General features: G+C 38.4%; 1 protein-coding gene across 4 annotated transcripts in view; it reads right to left on the reverse strand.

Moving 5' to 3' along the window:
- The window catches only part of TBL1X (transducin beta like 1 X-linked), a 199908-nt gene that overhangs the window by 140179 nt on the left and 42477 nt on the right, over window positions 1–17252 (reverse strand). For 3 of the 4 annotated variants that reach the window (XM_055703302.1, XM_055703298.1, XM_055703299.1), the window contains exon 2: window positions 945–1017. The exons of the other annotated variant lie outside the window; for it this stretch is intronic. The gene's annotated coding sequence lies outside the window, so the exon portion shown is untranslated. The remainder of the gene's footprint in view (window positions 1–944; window positions 1018–17252) is intronic. 4 annotated transcript variants of the gene reach the window in all.

The raw sequence follows: 17252 nt of genomic DNA on the forward strand, positions 1-17252 counted from the left end.
GCAGTTGTTTCAGAAAACTCAATTAACTTGCCCATTATTAAAAACATGTTACCAGTAGAAAGAAATTTTGTGCTATACTATACTTATCTGTTCATTAATATTACATGCCTTTCATATGTGAGTATGTATGAATAAATGAAAATGTTAAATAATACAACAAAGTACCTTTTTGACGCGTAAAATAATTTATTGTAACCAGAACAATGCTTGGCTTGCCAGAAGAGGAAGCTAGGTAGATAACTGAAAAATATTCTTCCTGCCTTTTCAGAAACCTGTGTAGGCTAGGTTTGGGACTGGGGACCTTCGGATGCCTAGGAATGTCTGCCACATGCCCTGGCAAAGCTGGTGAAGAAAAGCTGTCTCTGTCCTATTTTAAATGGAAGGTAATCCAATTGCTTTAGTTGGAAGCAAACCTAACCAAGACAATAGCTTTTGTCTCAAACAACCTGAAATGATCATTCACCCTTTCCAAGACAATCACGTTAGGCCCACCACAAGGTCATCTTCTCTGCCTTTGTCCTCTGATGGCCTCATACTTAACCTGGCCTCTTCTTAGGAATTCAGTCCTTCTGAATCTCAGTGCCTTATTATGATCACAAACCAGCAAGATCAAGTTTAACTTTATGAAATAGAGAAGTCATTCAAACTCAGAAATTAGCCTCAAGATAAATAATTAAAAAGGTGAAATACTAAAATACCAAGAAATCCTGCATATAATCTATATTTAATTTTATGGAAGCTTTAAGGGTAGCAATAAAAACCAAACCTACTGCAAAGCACTGAAGGCTCTGCACCTTTTAGCTAGCCCTGGTACTTCTAGAACTTTTCAATTCAAAAGCCAAGGTATTGTCTCATGTTACAGACTGTAATTAGGCACAGAGGTTGTGAAAAATATTTAACAGTTTTAACATGTAAAGCCGATTTCCAGCTAAGCATTCACTTACTCAGGTGCAAGAACAGTCAAGATCCCCAGTTTCCCCCAGATTTTCCCTTCAGGCCAGTTTTATCCTTAGGTACCTGTGTACAATAAAAAAACAAAGAAAAAAAAATTTACATAACTCCTCGTAAGTTCATCTCTTGATTTTATCAACTCCCATGGCCCCAAATTGTCAACAATTTAAAAATTTGGATCTCCAGCTTTTCTAACAGGATTATTTCCCATCAATTTGCTTAACCAGAAGCAAACTCGAAGCTTTTTTTCCCCTGCAAAAAGACTGTGTTTTATTTGAGCAGTTCTACATATATATATATTTTTTTTTAGACCCAGCACAACTTAAATGAAAGAGTTTTCTGTGAGAAACCTCATGTAAATTCAAACTGGTAGAAAGTGGGATTGCATGACTTAGGTATATTTCATCACTTGTTTTTAGGAGTACAGACAGCAACACAGTTAAGGCTTTGTTAGCCACAGATTTAAACTACCTTAAAACTGTTAACATGTAACAAGAAAGTCCTACATACTCAGTTATGACTTTAAAAATTGAAAGAAGGTTCGTGTACAGGTGCACTGTCACTTAGTTAAGGAGAAGCTCAAAAAATGAAGTTATGCTAGGTTCTCCAAGCACTAGTATGAATTAAAGAAACATTTTCAAAATGTGCTATTCAACCATATAGAATTGATTTTTGCAAACATATGGAGTTCCAATTAAACAAGTGTGGCTATGCTGACACAAAAGTCCACCTGCATATATTCAAAATTACAGAATTAGACCATCTAATTTAGAGCAGCTCATCTAACAATAACAGTAGAAAAGAACTGCATTTGATAGAACACAACCACTGAAACTAGTCTCTTTAAACAGTAACTGCAGCTTTACTTTTGACCATGGTCAGAATATAACCAGGTAGAGATGGAATTAGTTCCCCTAAAATACAATTACATCAGATCAAAAGAAAATTATTTTTCATCTTCTCCATCTGCTCATGCAAATAAATATATAATTGGAAGAGTAAGCAAGGCACCGTTTTTCAAAGAAGATTTTACTGAAATCAACAGAAATTAAAAAACTGACTATAACTATGTTTCCTAGTTTTTAAGTTTTCTTTGCATATTGTGCATCCAGATTTTTGCAGGACAAATATATGGAAAACAAGTAATTTAAAAGACCCACAAAATTCAACAAGCTATATATAAGCATCAACATCCTCAACAACCCTAAATTCTTAAAATAACAAGACGTCCAGTGAGGTGGAAACCAATAAATGTTTAAGGTAAGCACTTCAGAAGTCCCAATTGTATTTTTATTTATTAGGGATTTGGAGTTAATTGGCTGCCTTGTTCATATCTATTCTGACAGGCTTTTTATTAGGTGATGGTGTGCAATTTTTTTCCATAGGGCCTCAACTTCATTCAGTGAATACAGCAGATAGGAGAAAAGAGAGTACTGAAGATCTGCCCATTAACTGAATTGCATCTGGTCACAGCACAGCTCTACACTTTACTTACTCCAGGTTATTCTGTGCCATTTCAGAACAGCACTCTGAGGACAGAAATGCTAGTTCTCACACAGAGCTCCTCTTCGGTGCTGTCAGGATAACAACAAATTGCATTACAGTCCCCTGAGATGTACATTATATGATCCCCATAGTCTGTGAACTTAAGGAATGAAACTTTTCCATTAGGAGCATTACAAACTGTAGTGTTCGACCAAAGGTTCCTAAAACTCATTTACCACAGTACCTAGCCTTATATAATATTTCTAACTGATTTTTCTGAGGAAGTTGTATTCATGTGCCTTAACCAACTGACACATCTTTGCTTTCTTGTAGCGCACTGCCCCATTCACTACCTGTCTTAAGGTTCCTACAACAAATGAAAGCAAGTTTTCAAAGACCTATCTCCTTGGCTGAACAGTTTTCGTACACTTCTGGTCCAGTTGAAAAGACAATACAGTTCTGATATCTTACAATTTAAAACTGTATCATAATGCGTATGTCCAAAGAAGTTCAGCTAACATATTCGAGACAACCTTAATTCTTCACCTTCCCAGCTTCGCAGTGCTTGTTCTTCGTAACACTAACATTACTCGAGACAACTTTCTGAGCTTGGTTTACTTTCCAGCTCTTTTGAAGACAGTAACTGTTGAAAGGGAGAAGCTCCACCTTGTTCAATGCACACACCCAGAGCCTCCCTCAAAACCTGTCCACCTCTCCTTCTCATCCAAGCTGCACCATTGCCAACACTGGGGACATACACCACCGCCTCCGTCACACTCTGTCATCAAGCTCAGTCTCCTATTTCTGATCTCATCTTGCCTCCTTGCCTCTTTACAGTAACTGCTTCATTCTCATCGACTTCATTGTAAGACATATTGCTCCCTCACCTGCCTGCAACCAGAATCCCATTTCCCATTAGCTTCCAGCTCACATATACTAGCTTTCCCTTTAATCTCAGCATCGTCTCTCAGTTTTCTGTCCTCTTCACAGCTGTGTTAGCTCTTCCACACCACTTCTCACTTTCCAATGATTTTTTCACTGCTTTACTCTCCCACTCAGCCTCTTGCACCTGCCTCTTGCCCCAGAAATTTTCAGATTTATTCTAGACAACCAACTCCCTATCTTTTCCATATTTACCTTCCTGGCTCCTACACAGGCTCTATGATTAGCATGCCACAGCCTTGGCTGCTACACTTTGTGCTGAATTCATTTTCAGTGGTGGCCATTACTAAGATCTGTACAAGGGCTAATTAGTAGGAACACTTAATTTCAGGATCCAAGAGGGACTTGGGCAGAAGACAAGCCAAAGCAGCAGTGCTGTCTGTGCAGAAGTAGAAGTTTAGGCACTTAAATCCCTTGCCTTACTTAATGTAAAAATACACAGACAGGAATATTTAGATGTCAAGGCAGCTGTATGCAGGCTTTGCAGACTGTAGGTACCTGAATCCTGAAGTTAGATTTAACACCATCTACTCTTTCAAATTAGAACAACAAAAAACCCACAAAAAATCCCCCAAACCCAGACATTCTACAAAGAACCCAAATAAAACTACATAGAGTCTACATCTCAACTTAAACTCATTCTACATTTCAGTTAACAAGAGTTACCATTACTTATTTAAGCCATTCTTTCTGGAGACGTAACACCCCTTTGGTTCAATCAAATACATTAAGTATTGCAGGAAGGAAGGAGGAATGGGTTTTAATTAAAACCAGGGTTTTCTTGGCACTGCTTACCAAGGACAAGTGTGCTTATCTTTATTCCACTGGAATAAAGTAGATGATAGCACACCTTCACCGATTTTTCCTAGAAAGCACAAACTAACCAAAGATACCTTCCTGTCTTGTCTCAAACATCCCTCCTTGGGGGAGGGGCTTACGGGAATTAAGGCTGAATTTAAGATGATTTTATATAATCATAGAATACCAGGTTGGAAGGGACCTCGAGGACCACCTGGTCTTGGCAAACTCATGGTCTAGACAAGATGACCCAGCACCCTGATGGTTCAGCTGAATCTTAAGTGTCCAATGTTGCAGAATCCACCACTTCTCCAGCAGGATTATTCCAATGGACAATTGTTCTCATTGTGAAAAATTTTCCTCGTGTCCAATCACAATGTCCCCAGGTGTAACTTGTACCCGTTACCTCTTGTCTTTTCCATGTGACTCCTTGGAAAGAGGCAATCTCCATCTTATTTGCAACCCTTTAAATACTAGAACACGGTGATAAGGTCTCCTACTAAGCGTTCCTTTCTCAAGGCTGAACAAACCCAGTTCTCTCAGCCTTTTCTCATATGGCAGGCTTCCCAGTCCTTTGATCATCTTTGTGGCACTTCCTTGGACCCTCTCCAACCTGTTCAGATCGTTTTTATATAGTGGGCACCAAAACCGAATGCAGTATTCTAGGTGTGGCCAGACCAGCACCAATTAAGAGTGGGATAATGACTCCTTTATCTCTGATGATGATGCCTTTGTTGATGCAGCCCAGCATCCTGTTGGCTGGCTTTCCTGCCGCAGCACACTGCTCCCTCATATTGAGCTGCTTGTCTACCAGGAGCCCCAGGGCCCTTTTCCATGGAGCTGCTTCCCAGCCAGGTAGATGCCAGCCTGTGCTTCACTCCTGGATGATGTCTTCCCAGATCAAAGTCCTTGTCAAACTTCATAAGGTTCTTGTTAGCCCACGCTTCCAGCCTATTCCAGGGCTTCCTGCAGCATGGCTCTCCCTTCCAAAGTGTCCACCTCCCCACTTAGTTTGGTATCATCAGCAAACAAATTGGGAGAGGCCGATTCCCCCAAGACACGAAATAATAAAGCATATTAAAAGACATTTGATTTACTGCATAATTCCTATTTTTAGAATAATTTCAGTATTTGGGTTGGTAGCTTGTATCAACACAATATGAACTATACCAACACAAACAGAAGACTCACCTCATGACTTCACCATTATTTATAACAGGCATCTTTTGAAAAGAAACCTTAATATAGATTAGTATAGGTTAGGTGATCACAGCTTCTTAGTATCAATGAACACTAACAGCCAGCTGTAGGACTGTTCCTAACATGGATTTACATATCAATAGCCTGAACCTGTCAGCTAATCTGCCCTTCTACCTTATTTTAACTTTTCCCATATTTTATACATTCTCCTATCTCACACAACTTCTCCTCTTCCATTCATGTCCCTGTGTTTGTTTCTTCCGCTTTCCCATAATTTCCTCACTGAAGTACAAACCAAGTTTCAAATGATGAAGAATGCAGTTGCCTTTCTGCACAGTATCATCAGCGCTTTGGTGGTGCAACCCACGTGCTGCAAATGCTGCAGGAGCTTTTCCTTAGCATTAATACAATTCAGGACTGGTGTATCAGAGAGGTGAATGTAAAGCAAAATATTAAATTAGTGTAAATGAAAACTTTAATCTTTCACATTATCTTTGCAATTAACTTCCTATGATTTACATCCTTGTTTAACGTAACCTGTATGATGATTGCCCAAAAGACTATAGTTCTGGAAAAATAAAAATCTAGAAGAGTTACATTGGATTTAAAGCTAGACCTGTCATTAATTGTTATCCTGAGCTTATTCCCAGTATTATTCCCTCTTCTTCCAGCCCCACCTCATTCAAATACAGTGTCACATTTTCATGGCACACATCACATGCTATTTTGCTTCACATGCTGATAAACTTACCTGTACTTAAGCCTTGTGTTTCTTTCCCATTTGCAGTACTTCTAAATTTGCACTATTAGTATATAATAGTACAAAAAAAGCTTTTCTTCATTTTTTCTTGTGAGCCACTATACTTCCCCTTCTCATGATGATAAAACAGTAGTGAGTCACATCGTTCCTTTCCTCTTAACACAGCAGCAGATCCAGGCTTCTCTTCCATCAAATGCAACCCCATCCCTTCAGGGCAACAACAGTGATCTCAGTTCTCTCTTGTCTACCTTTGTGTCCTGCTGCTGTCCAAAATCGTACTCCTCCCAGAGAATTAATGGGGTCTCTTCCTGAATCCTCTAATATGCCACATGCTGAAATCCTCAGGAAGCTGACCAGTGCCTATGTGTGTTTACAAGGACATGTGAGAGAGCAGGAGCGAGTGCTCATTTGGGAGGGCAAGGGAGGCAGCCTCTCCTCCAGGTGAAATATTCACATACAGCCTGGGGGTTTAAGCTCCAGGATCCTCACAGCTTGTAGTAAAATCTGTGCAACCGCATCTTCTTCATTTAAAAATCTCAGCCTCTGCTGAAATGATGTAGACTCAGTGAAGAAAGCACATATCCCCCTCCTATGCTGCTACTGTATTACTGAGTGGCCATTTAATAACCGTATACTTTACTTAATGAGTACAGATGAATGATTCAGTGCCAGAAGGTGTCTGCTAAAAAGTAATTTCTATTACATCTTGATTCTTCCAATACTGAAACTAAAAAGGAAAAGTAACTCTCTGATTTATCTGAAATAAAGACAGCAGACTGAGGTTATATTTAAATTACAAATGATGGAAAATATTTATGTACACTATAACAAGGCAGCCTTTCAACAACCTTTTTGTGTCCAATATATAAAAATCAAGTGTAAATACAGTATCATCAATGAACACAGTATTTACAAATAAATAACTAATTCCTCTGTTGAGCCACACTGTGTTAAGTACACTTTAAGGCTGAAAGTGGTATCTAATTATCTTTATTTGACCCTAAATGCAACCGGGAAATAAAGTTCAAAATACTTGGATCTTGCTGATAAGCACTCAACATTGAAAGGTATGTGCCAGGATAACATAAGGTGGCATTTATTCTTATTTCTGCTGAAGAGGTCTCAATCAGTCACACAAATGTATTTAATGTTGTACTATCTCTTGTTCTTCACTTTCATATACTGTCTGCTGGCACTGAAGGTAGAACGAGATTCAGTTATCCTGGCTCCCACCACCAGTAAGGCCTGACCCTGCAAATACACCACCGCCACATCCCATGGAGGAAGCAGGTCTGTTGATATGAATCATGCTCTTGGAACTAGGCTTCAAAACCTAAATAATCCCATGGTTGTAACTCATACAGAAGCCAATTATAACTGGTGATCCCAGACATTTCTCAGAAGTTGGCACTTTGAGTCTCTCCTATTCATCAGCATGTTGACATTTTTTTGCTAGTTAGGATAACAGTAACACAAATATCTGTAACTATTAGTAGTAGATTGATGCTGATCTTTAACAACAAAACAAAACAAAACAAAAAACCAAACCAAAACAAAACACCAATAAACCCCCGAACACCACACTGGTAAACTGACCAAAAAGCCATGAAATGAATTTCAGTATTTGCCTTCAGGAAACTCTTCTCCTCTGTTTATTTTCCCTTTCTGCTCACAAGCTCCCGGCATCCCTTGTACTGCAGTGTTTACATTCTAGTTTCCATCACCAGAGACATGAAAAAGACACTTCGTTTACCCACACATACCTCCTTGCCAGAAAGGTCAAGAGAATCATTTACAAATGAAGGCCCATCATTTTCCCCCACAAATTACCCATATGAAGCCAAGAATCATCCCATCCACACCTCATCACATTAATAAGTGCCTGTGCCTCCCCAAAGCCCGCAAGACTGAAGGAAAATAACGATTCTTACCATTTGATGGTTTCCTAGCACAGAAAATTTACCAGTATAATGGTGACAGAATCTAGTCTAGACTAGTTTAAACCTTCCATGAAGGGATCTGGGTGGTTGGGTTGTTTGGTTTGGATTTTTTTGTAATAAATAGGGCTTTGGCTTAACAATCTTCATCCAAAAGAAGCCCAGCTCACCTCAAAATGTTTTTCTTACTAGAGTAAGAGGATTTTAGCATGATCACTACAGCTGTTAATAGTCTGGCTGATGCTAGTTAACTTGCTCGCACAGACAAGTCCTAGAACTTCACAGCAAACAAGTGATCTGGGTTTATACTTTGCACAGCCTAAAGCCAATATAGTTAACATTTCTTTGATCCTTGAACTTCACACTTCAGAGAGCTGCAGGAAAGAGGAAGTGCTGGAGGCCTGGTACTTTCAGGAACCATTAATTATAGGAACTCATCATGAAGGGCATTGCTAGAAGTTTGCTTCAGACCATCTGAAAGTATTAGAGATAATCCAATGGTTTAAATATAAACTGTGCAGTTGCTACCACACAGTTGTCCATGAAAGACAAGGTCTTGGTGCATTCCCCCCGCCACCCCCCCCACCCCCCCGCCCCAGGCTGAATCTGTAAGGTGTTGAACAGGAAAGAAATTTACCACAGTGTAAGCCCCTTCCATTAAAAAGTATTCCCTAGCATGTTTCTCATATTTGATCTCAAAGTAAACTATACATCACATCCATTTTTTTGGCTGTCTACTATACTATAAATATTATGGCTAAAACTTTCAAAAGATTGGCTATTAAATTTAATCAGCAAATGCACTCTTCTGAACTCATTTTTGAAATATAATTCACCCTAAATGGGAGTTACAGTCTTTTTATGGGAAAAAAACCAAAAGTGACATTCAGCTGGCCCCAATTATAAAATTAATGTGTCTCCTTTTCAAATAATACATTTAAAAACACACAGAAAATTGTTGGTAGAAGCAGGAATAATATCTTATTTAACTAGTTCACTTTCTCAAAGAGTTCTCTACTGTCTACCTATGTATTTTATAAAAATTCAGGTTATAGTGATTCTCTGTAAGAATCATTTTTTTATTATGACAATAGTGACCTGAAACACAGAGCTCTTTTCACAGTCAACTGAATGTTTGGTGGCACAACATGGCCTGAGCCTAAAACTCCCATTAAATTAGATCTTACTTTTAAATCTGACCCTCCAATGAAACACTGAAAAGAATGTTCTCTTTAAATCCTGTCCAGAATAAAATCTAGAAAGCTGCAGCCCATCCTTTACCAGCTGCTTTTTCACTTACTAATTTAAGAACAACACTTCTTCCTGTTGCACACTTACCAGGAAGCAGCTATGCCATGAATGTGTTATAAGCACTACATGTCTCTCAGGTTGCACAGCTTTCTGAAAAAATAGACAACCTAATGGAAGCACTGTTTTTTATCCTCCTCTACTTCCCGCCCACATTCTGGCTGTTTAATACCAAAGTTCGAGCCTGTGAAGGAATTTCACATGTCATTTTCCTTCTGTATTTCTCCTTTCAATCTGAAGTTTTTGACGATATGCTGATTTGCCCGGAAGTCCACTTTCCCACAGAAATGCTGCAATTGCAAAGGCAGAAGGATAACCAAACTGCAAGACACCACCTACTGAGAACAACCCTTCTGGGGTACAGGAGGCGGCAAATACATATATTCTTCAGACAGCATGACAGAAAAACTTCTCCACACACACCAAACAGCAAAATTTAAGCAGCATAAAGAATGCAACACCTTGTCTGGATCACCAACCCGGCATTTCAATGTGTCCCTCAGCATAGTTCAGAGACATGGGACGGTCCCTTCCGGATGGATGTGCAACTAGATGAATGTTCAGTTCTGAAGTGTTCATAGTATATCTGCTCCATCTGCCCTAAACACCACAAAATGCTTCTCAATACCCTACAAAAGGCAAAATAGCTATAGGAAAGGCTGTAATTATAGATTAACATAGAGGGAGAGATGGAGCTTGTGGGCGCTGTCTGTATCTTATGTCTTCGCAACAGTTGCATTTTTTTAAAGACCCAGTAACAACTTCTAAACAATCAAAGGAAGTGGACCATGCATCACAAACAAAAAGGGATAAAACCATCTATTTTATCTTCTATTTCCCGAGAGGGAGCCATTCACTCCTGATCCCAGATCTTGTAATTGGTTGCAAGTGAATGTGAGAAGATGGGCAGTAGAACATGGGATAAGTAAAGTAAGTTGTTATTGAAGGTTTAGGAGAAAAGCAGAAAAAACATACTTCTTATCCACAAGGAACCTGGAAATGCTGAAGCACGTTGTTAGTGCCAAATAAATTTAATGAAAACAAACAGTTTCAGTCTCCCTTCAGACCCCTTGGAGACCTCAACACTTCAAATCCAAAGACTCACCTCATAACTTAACCTTCTATAGACATTCCACAATAAAATATCTGCAGCTCACTAAACTCAGGCTTAAAAATGTTCGGGTTCTTTGCCTCACTGTCCTGTTCAGACAAAATGGTGAGGAAAGTTTATAGAAGTTCTTGTCAAAATTCATTCAGGACCAATTTATAATACCAATACCAGAAAAATAGGTTATACTTTAGCTGAAACAGTTCTTCACTGTTGATGTTTACCCATAAATTTATTTATGAATAACAGCTTTATCCCTTCTCAACCTTCATTTGACTAAGCTAAATGACAAAAGCTTTCTAATTTGCTCTTTGAAAGATAAATACTCTGTAGCTCCAATCAGCCTAGCAGCCTGCCTGTCTTTGCAACTGTTACAATTTAAGTCCATCTTTCTGTTCACTGCAAGGGAAGAGCATCGGACACAATATTCCAAATGAGGCCCCAGGAAGGCTTTGTGAAATGCTATTAGCATTTAGCCCTCTCTCTTTAAAAAAAAAAAAAAATCACGTCTAATGCATCATAGAAGCACATTAGCCTTTTCACAGCTGCATCATACTGGTGGCTTAGAGCCATCTTAGTGGTGTTATCACAGCACTTTACCTAATTTAGACTGCTACAACCATTAAATCATCTACACACCAACCTATGATGTTAACAGATGTTCTTCTCATTTTAAATATTTGTATATCGAGATAAAGACTAGCATGACCTGTCTGAGACCAGATACTGGTGGCTTGCAGAGCTGAATTAGCGACTGAGACTTTCTGACTCTTAATGCTAAATACACACCTCCAAAAACTAGCAGCAAACAGATGAACTCACAGTGCACAGTAACAAAAGTACTCCTGTTGCTCCACGCCAACCGCCTGTGCCTGCACCCAAAAGCCATTTCTAAATGGATGGTTATAGATGGCCACTTCTCTCCTCTACCATGTAATTGCAATAGCCTGCTGAGGAGCCACACAGAAGATACACAGAAAGGCCAAACTTCCACCTTGACATGGGGGTGGCCTCCCTACTGCTTGCTCTCATCTTCATATTTTCAGCTTGCACCCGAAAGTGCTTTTTTTATGGTGATCCCATCCAGACAAGCCTCTAGGTGTTAGGCCACCTCCTCTCACGCACACTTGCTCTTAGTTGCCAGAGCAAAAGCTGCTCAGTTACAACCACTCCTACCAAAGCTAGTGTTTACACTGATATATTTGCCTGAAAAATATTTTCAGGATACTGAATTTACAGTTTGAATGTTCTTCTTGTTCTAAAATTCAGATCATACTGAAAGTGAGAGTTCACAGCAAAAAGACAAAAAAAAATAAATGTAAAGATGCAGGAGGACACAAATTGAAAGAATAACGATTAACGAAGGAGCTGACTGGTAACAAGCAAGCAGCTTGGTGTTCCTACACAAGGTAGTGTGTTGTAGATACTCACATCATAGTGTAAATTTCACAATCACAATCAAATAGTCCTAATGCTACTAATAAAAACCTATCTTTGTGTAAAGTTTGCCTGGAGCATGAACATTACTAGAACTAGACAGAACATGAGTTACTTTCCCTTAACGCTCAGGATCTCTTAATTGCCTCAGAAATGCCATGCACATTTTGCAGTTGCATTCCGTAACATACTTTTTCTTCCAAGCAACTAGCAGTGCCAGCACTGTCCTCTGAGCTAAGACATGGGAGTCTTTTTTTGTAAATAAAACAAGCATTCTAGTCAAGCAACACACTACCACTTCTTCTCAGAAAATTAATACCCTAGTTGAACTTGGTTTCTCTTTTTCATCCATTATCATATGTATACTTTAACCACTTCCCATTTAGATCTGTAGCATGAGCTGTCTACCACAGATGAATGTATTACTGGTAAGGGAAAAAGCTCAAAAATATCTAAGGCAGACAGAATGACTTCTGCTAGTACCTCGTGGGGTAAAAGTCAATGTTAATAACAGTGCTGCACTAAAATGAAAGAGCGTAGCTGTGCAAAGCCTCGAGCATTACCTCATAGAAATCAGGCATAATTCTGGTTAGGTTCTTGGTCTGTAACATGTGGAATATAAAATATACACTTTTGACTTATTCTGACAAAAAGCACGTAATCTGAAAACCAGGACAACTATCTCCTGATGTCTGCAACTGGGATCTACGTAAGTAACATTTATGTATTAAAATTTCAGAGTCCATAAACTGGTAAAACAGAAGTGTACTTTTTATTTCTAATACGGACTCTCCATGCAGGAAACCAGCATGATTTCAAAAATCACTTTTATTTGAATACAAATGTATATGCCTCTTGTAAAGCCTGACCAGCAAAACCCACTCACATTCCTAGTTGAAAAATACATATGCCAAGATACATTTGCAAATAAGGCATACAGCTTGCATGTATACAAACACATACTGAAATCTTTGTATGTATACATGGTAAAAGAAACATTGCAGTTTGCAAGCAAAAATGAGCAGGTGGTGTTTCAAATTGACAAGTGTGGTACAGTACTACCAGGAAGGACAAGAATTAAAATGATTTCCAGTAAATTACCCTTACTGGCCAGGGATGATACGTAGTTATGTGACTAAATTAAGGAAGTTTGCATTGCTGCCTTATGATGCTTGATCTTTCAGTTAATGTCTCAAGAACACTTAATTTTCTATATCTGAGCATTGTGTGGTTTTGATGTTAGCATGAAAGAAACATTTTTTTTTAAATCACAACACACTTGAACAGATTCAATTATCCATACTTCCATTTCTAGTCACCAAGTCCCACTCAACCCTTCTAACGGACCTTACCACTTTACCCTTTAATCTTTAGAATCTTCTATATAAAAACTAGCAGAGTAAGAAAAAAATAAAGCATAGGCCCAACACAGAGTCTGTGCCTACATTAAAGAGCCTAACTCCCTTCAAATTCAGGGAATCTAAAGCTCCCAAATACATGTTTATCTATCTACAGAACATTCCTTTATAACGAACAGTGAAGAACATCTTGCAACAAATGTATTTTATGGATGTGGCATGCATTATTTGTATGATGTCAGAGAAAGTATGCATATGACACAGGATAAGGACTCAGCATATATAAATGTCAGGTGGGATAACAACCTGCAAACCAGAAACAATACAGTGCAGTTAATGGCCATAAAAAGGAAGCAAGAAAGTTCAGGAAGAGCACTCAGATATTTTACAAGCGGTATTTTACCAGGTTTGCTAGGCACATCACTTCAGTGACATTTTTGGGTTTCCTAACTTTGATCAGTCTACAGTAAACTTAAATTTGTTCAGAAGATCGAAAGCAAAATAACACAACACCAGAATTACTTCCTTCAGTTTAATTTCTTGCGATTTGCATCAAAGCAACAGCATAGGCAATTAAGATTTCCTAAAACTACTAATGCCACACATACCCACATACCCGTTAAAGTTCTCCATACAGAGTAACCAGCTGGCCAATCAAACACTGAAGAGTGGACTATAAACTAAGTCTCCCGTCTTTTTTAGGATATTCATAACATCCCAGCAAAATATTCAGTATTACCTATTCTATTTTTTTTAAAATACCTATTATTAACATGACAGGTCATGTATGGCAAAGTTGCTAAGGTCCAGAGTTTGAAACCAAACCATGCTGAACCTATACATCATGCACATACAGCCTCTTAGGAACACATTACAGCTTATAGGGAAATACATTGGAAGTACACGGATGTTTCACAGAATGGAATACCTGATATCTAATGCACAATTCACAGAACAGAATACCTGATATTTAATGCACAAAGCTGGATGTTGAGATTCAAAGTTACAGCTTTGTTGAAAGATGTATATAGAAATGTTCATTACTTGGAAACTCAGGAACTCCTACTATGAATTGGTTGGACCTACAAACCTGCCGGTAGAGTTCCAGCCACATGGTGCAGTATTTTTTGTTAGTGCATGACAGCCAGCGTATTAAACTAGGCTAATCTAATGAAAAGCAGAAATTATCAGTGTGGAAGAATAAACATTTTTAAAATACAATTTTGTATTATACATGTCATTCACCTACTGATGAAGAAATAACATTAAAAAAGAAAAAAAATGGTAACTTCATAGGAATTTTCATCTATGTATATTTTATTTAATAGACTCCTGTGGCGCATGTCATACTAAACAGCCCAGTCAAAACCTCTGAAAATTAGCATAAACACAAGAAGAGGCATACTCTGCATAGTACAATTTCTGAAAGGCTTTGAAAAGAAACACTTTAGAGTATTCTTATTGTTTCTGATAAAGCACGTAAGAGTGCTTTCTCCTGAGGTAATTCCTTATATCAAGATAAAACGTATTTTAAAGCATAATTGTTGCACACCTTCACACTTCTGAGAACTAACATTTCTACTCATAGATTTCTTAGTACGTGCAAATGAGTCACTATTCACTTCAGCAATGTCAGTAAAAATGGTTATCTGAGCAGGTTTCATGTATCCTTTGGTGTTCGCAGGATTAGTTTTTTGGTTTGCAGTTAGTTACCTGACATAGGGGTCAAACATATATTAAAAAAAAAACATTGGCCAGAAAAGGTTATATTATCTAGTTAAAGCAACAGAAAAAGGATGCAAGATACTTACTATCTACTTCAGAACCTCTATGCCTTCCTGATGACCAAGGATGCTAATGGCAGTCCATCAGTTATCCTAAACATCAATATAAAATACAATAACCCATGCCATCTGAAAGAGCTAACATTCGGTGCCGTTAATACCAAAGCATCTCTTACAGGTTTTAAGTTCACTGAAAACACTGGTAAATAACTCAAGATACTTGCACACAGACAGCTTTAAAAAGGAGAGATTTTCCAATTTCCCTGAAACATCACCTGCGCTAGCGACTACTTGCTAGATGCTGCTCCGAGCCAATCCCAGATACTAAGTCAATGTTAGAATACTAAGGAAGTAGCAAAAGATAGTAAAAAACCAACTCAATGTACTGGTTTTGGGTAAATCCTGTTGAGAATGGGAAAGACAAATGTGAAAAAAAGGGAGCAGAAAGACTCCACTCCAAATTACTGCAGAATACCCACACTCATTTCAACACACAGAAAACACTGGTTTTTTTCAGGGAAAAGTTACCAAAGTAAATGCAATTACCAATATGATGCTTTTTTCCATCAAAATTACTTCTTTTAAATCCTTTCAATATTTTTAGTGCATTATTTTTAATAGATTTTTCTTCAGCTTTGGATTCTCATCTTCTAAGTTTCCTCCTCTTAAAGACACAGAGAAAAGAGGAAGTAAGCAAAATGCTTGAAACAGAGTAAGATATAAATTCTAATCAAGGGTTTAAAATTTCTGTACTATTAAGTCCCAAGGAAATTAGATATTTTTTTTCCTGTCTTCACCGATTTTACCCTTTGCAGGAAGTATTTTTTCATGTTGACAAAACAGTCGTTATCAAAACATTTGCTGTCTAACAGTCATATTGACCCTGACCAGGTTGAAGGAAATAATGGGTGAGTTGACTTACGTGCAACACACAACACTCTAACTACACCTGCAGAAAGCAAACCAAAGAAAGAAACCCCCTTATTAAAGTCATGGTATAGCCATGTGACATTAAAGATGCAACTATAATCAGTTTCAAAATAACAAGGGGATATTCTTCACCTCAAAGAATGCATGTATTGTGTTAAAGATCTTACTGGGCAAGTAGAAACTGGGCAAGTAGAAACAGAGAATTCCCCATGATCTCTGCTGCTCAGCTTTCCACACATGTTCATCAGTATTGCATCAAGTCTGCATCAGCTAAACCCCTCTCCAGAGCTGCTGCAGAACTCCCCTGACTTCATGTTTCCCCTTTTCCTGCTGTGGAAAAATGTATAGAGGACACTCTTGAATTCAAAAGAGCCACAGTTTCTCCACTGACCTACTCTGACAGCAGGCGGCTGAGCCCAGCAAGACATGGCTTGCCATTCATTACTTATTAGCTCCTCAGAACCGAAGTACAGCCGGGGACAGTACTGGCGGAGGAAATGCAGATTCAATCAGTGGTCAAGAATTAAGAATCGATAGTTTACTAAGAAAGGCAACCTCACAGAAAAAGGAGTGAGATTTTGAACATTATATATGAAATGAGCACTGCTTACGTATTTCAGCACCATTGTTTATCAAGAAACGCTATGTGTTTATATGGGACCACTTTAATCCCAAATGGAAAGGGAAATACAAGGTACTTGTAAACATCATTAATACTAGGGGCTGCAGCATAATGATTATAGGCTTTAAAAAAGCAATTGTGGTTCTGACCAAAAGAGCTATCCTGACACAAAAGCTTTTATTTTCCAATCAGGCCAAGTTAAAGATCATATCTTTGTCTCACAGCAACATAAATATTGCATGCGCATTTCTATATTTAGCCATCCCATGCACTATAGATTAAAAGAAGCAGCTAGATACTTTCTTGACCTTAACATAAAAATAAACCGAAACAAGCCATGGTGGAGAAGGGGAGGACATAAGTTTTCCTCCTCCAGTCGTTCCTCTTTTCCTAGTACAAACCTCGACAAAGGTAATACTAATATCATCCCATCATTTTGAGTGCAGGCTCTCAGTTGTCTTGGTAATGAACTACATGCCAAAGGTTCAGAGAATCTTTGAAACTGAAACACACACACATAGTTTTTCCACCAATCTTCTCTAATTAGCAATTCTTGATGGACCAACAGCACACAATTTCAGAGTGGTGAGAGCCAACAGTATATAGACGTGATAACACTGAAGTGAAGCAGC

This window comes from Falco cherrug, chromosome 2, assembly GCF_023634085.1.
Source record: "Falco cherrug isolate bFalChe1 chromosome 2, bFalChe1.pri, whole genome shotgun sequence".
NCBI lineage: Eukaryota > Metazoa > Chordata > Aves > Falconiformes > Falconidae > Falco > Falco cherrug.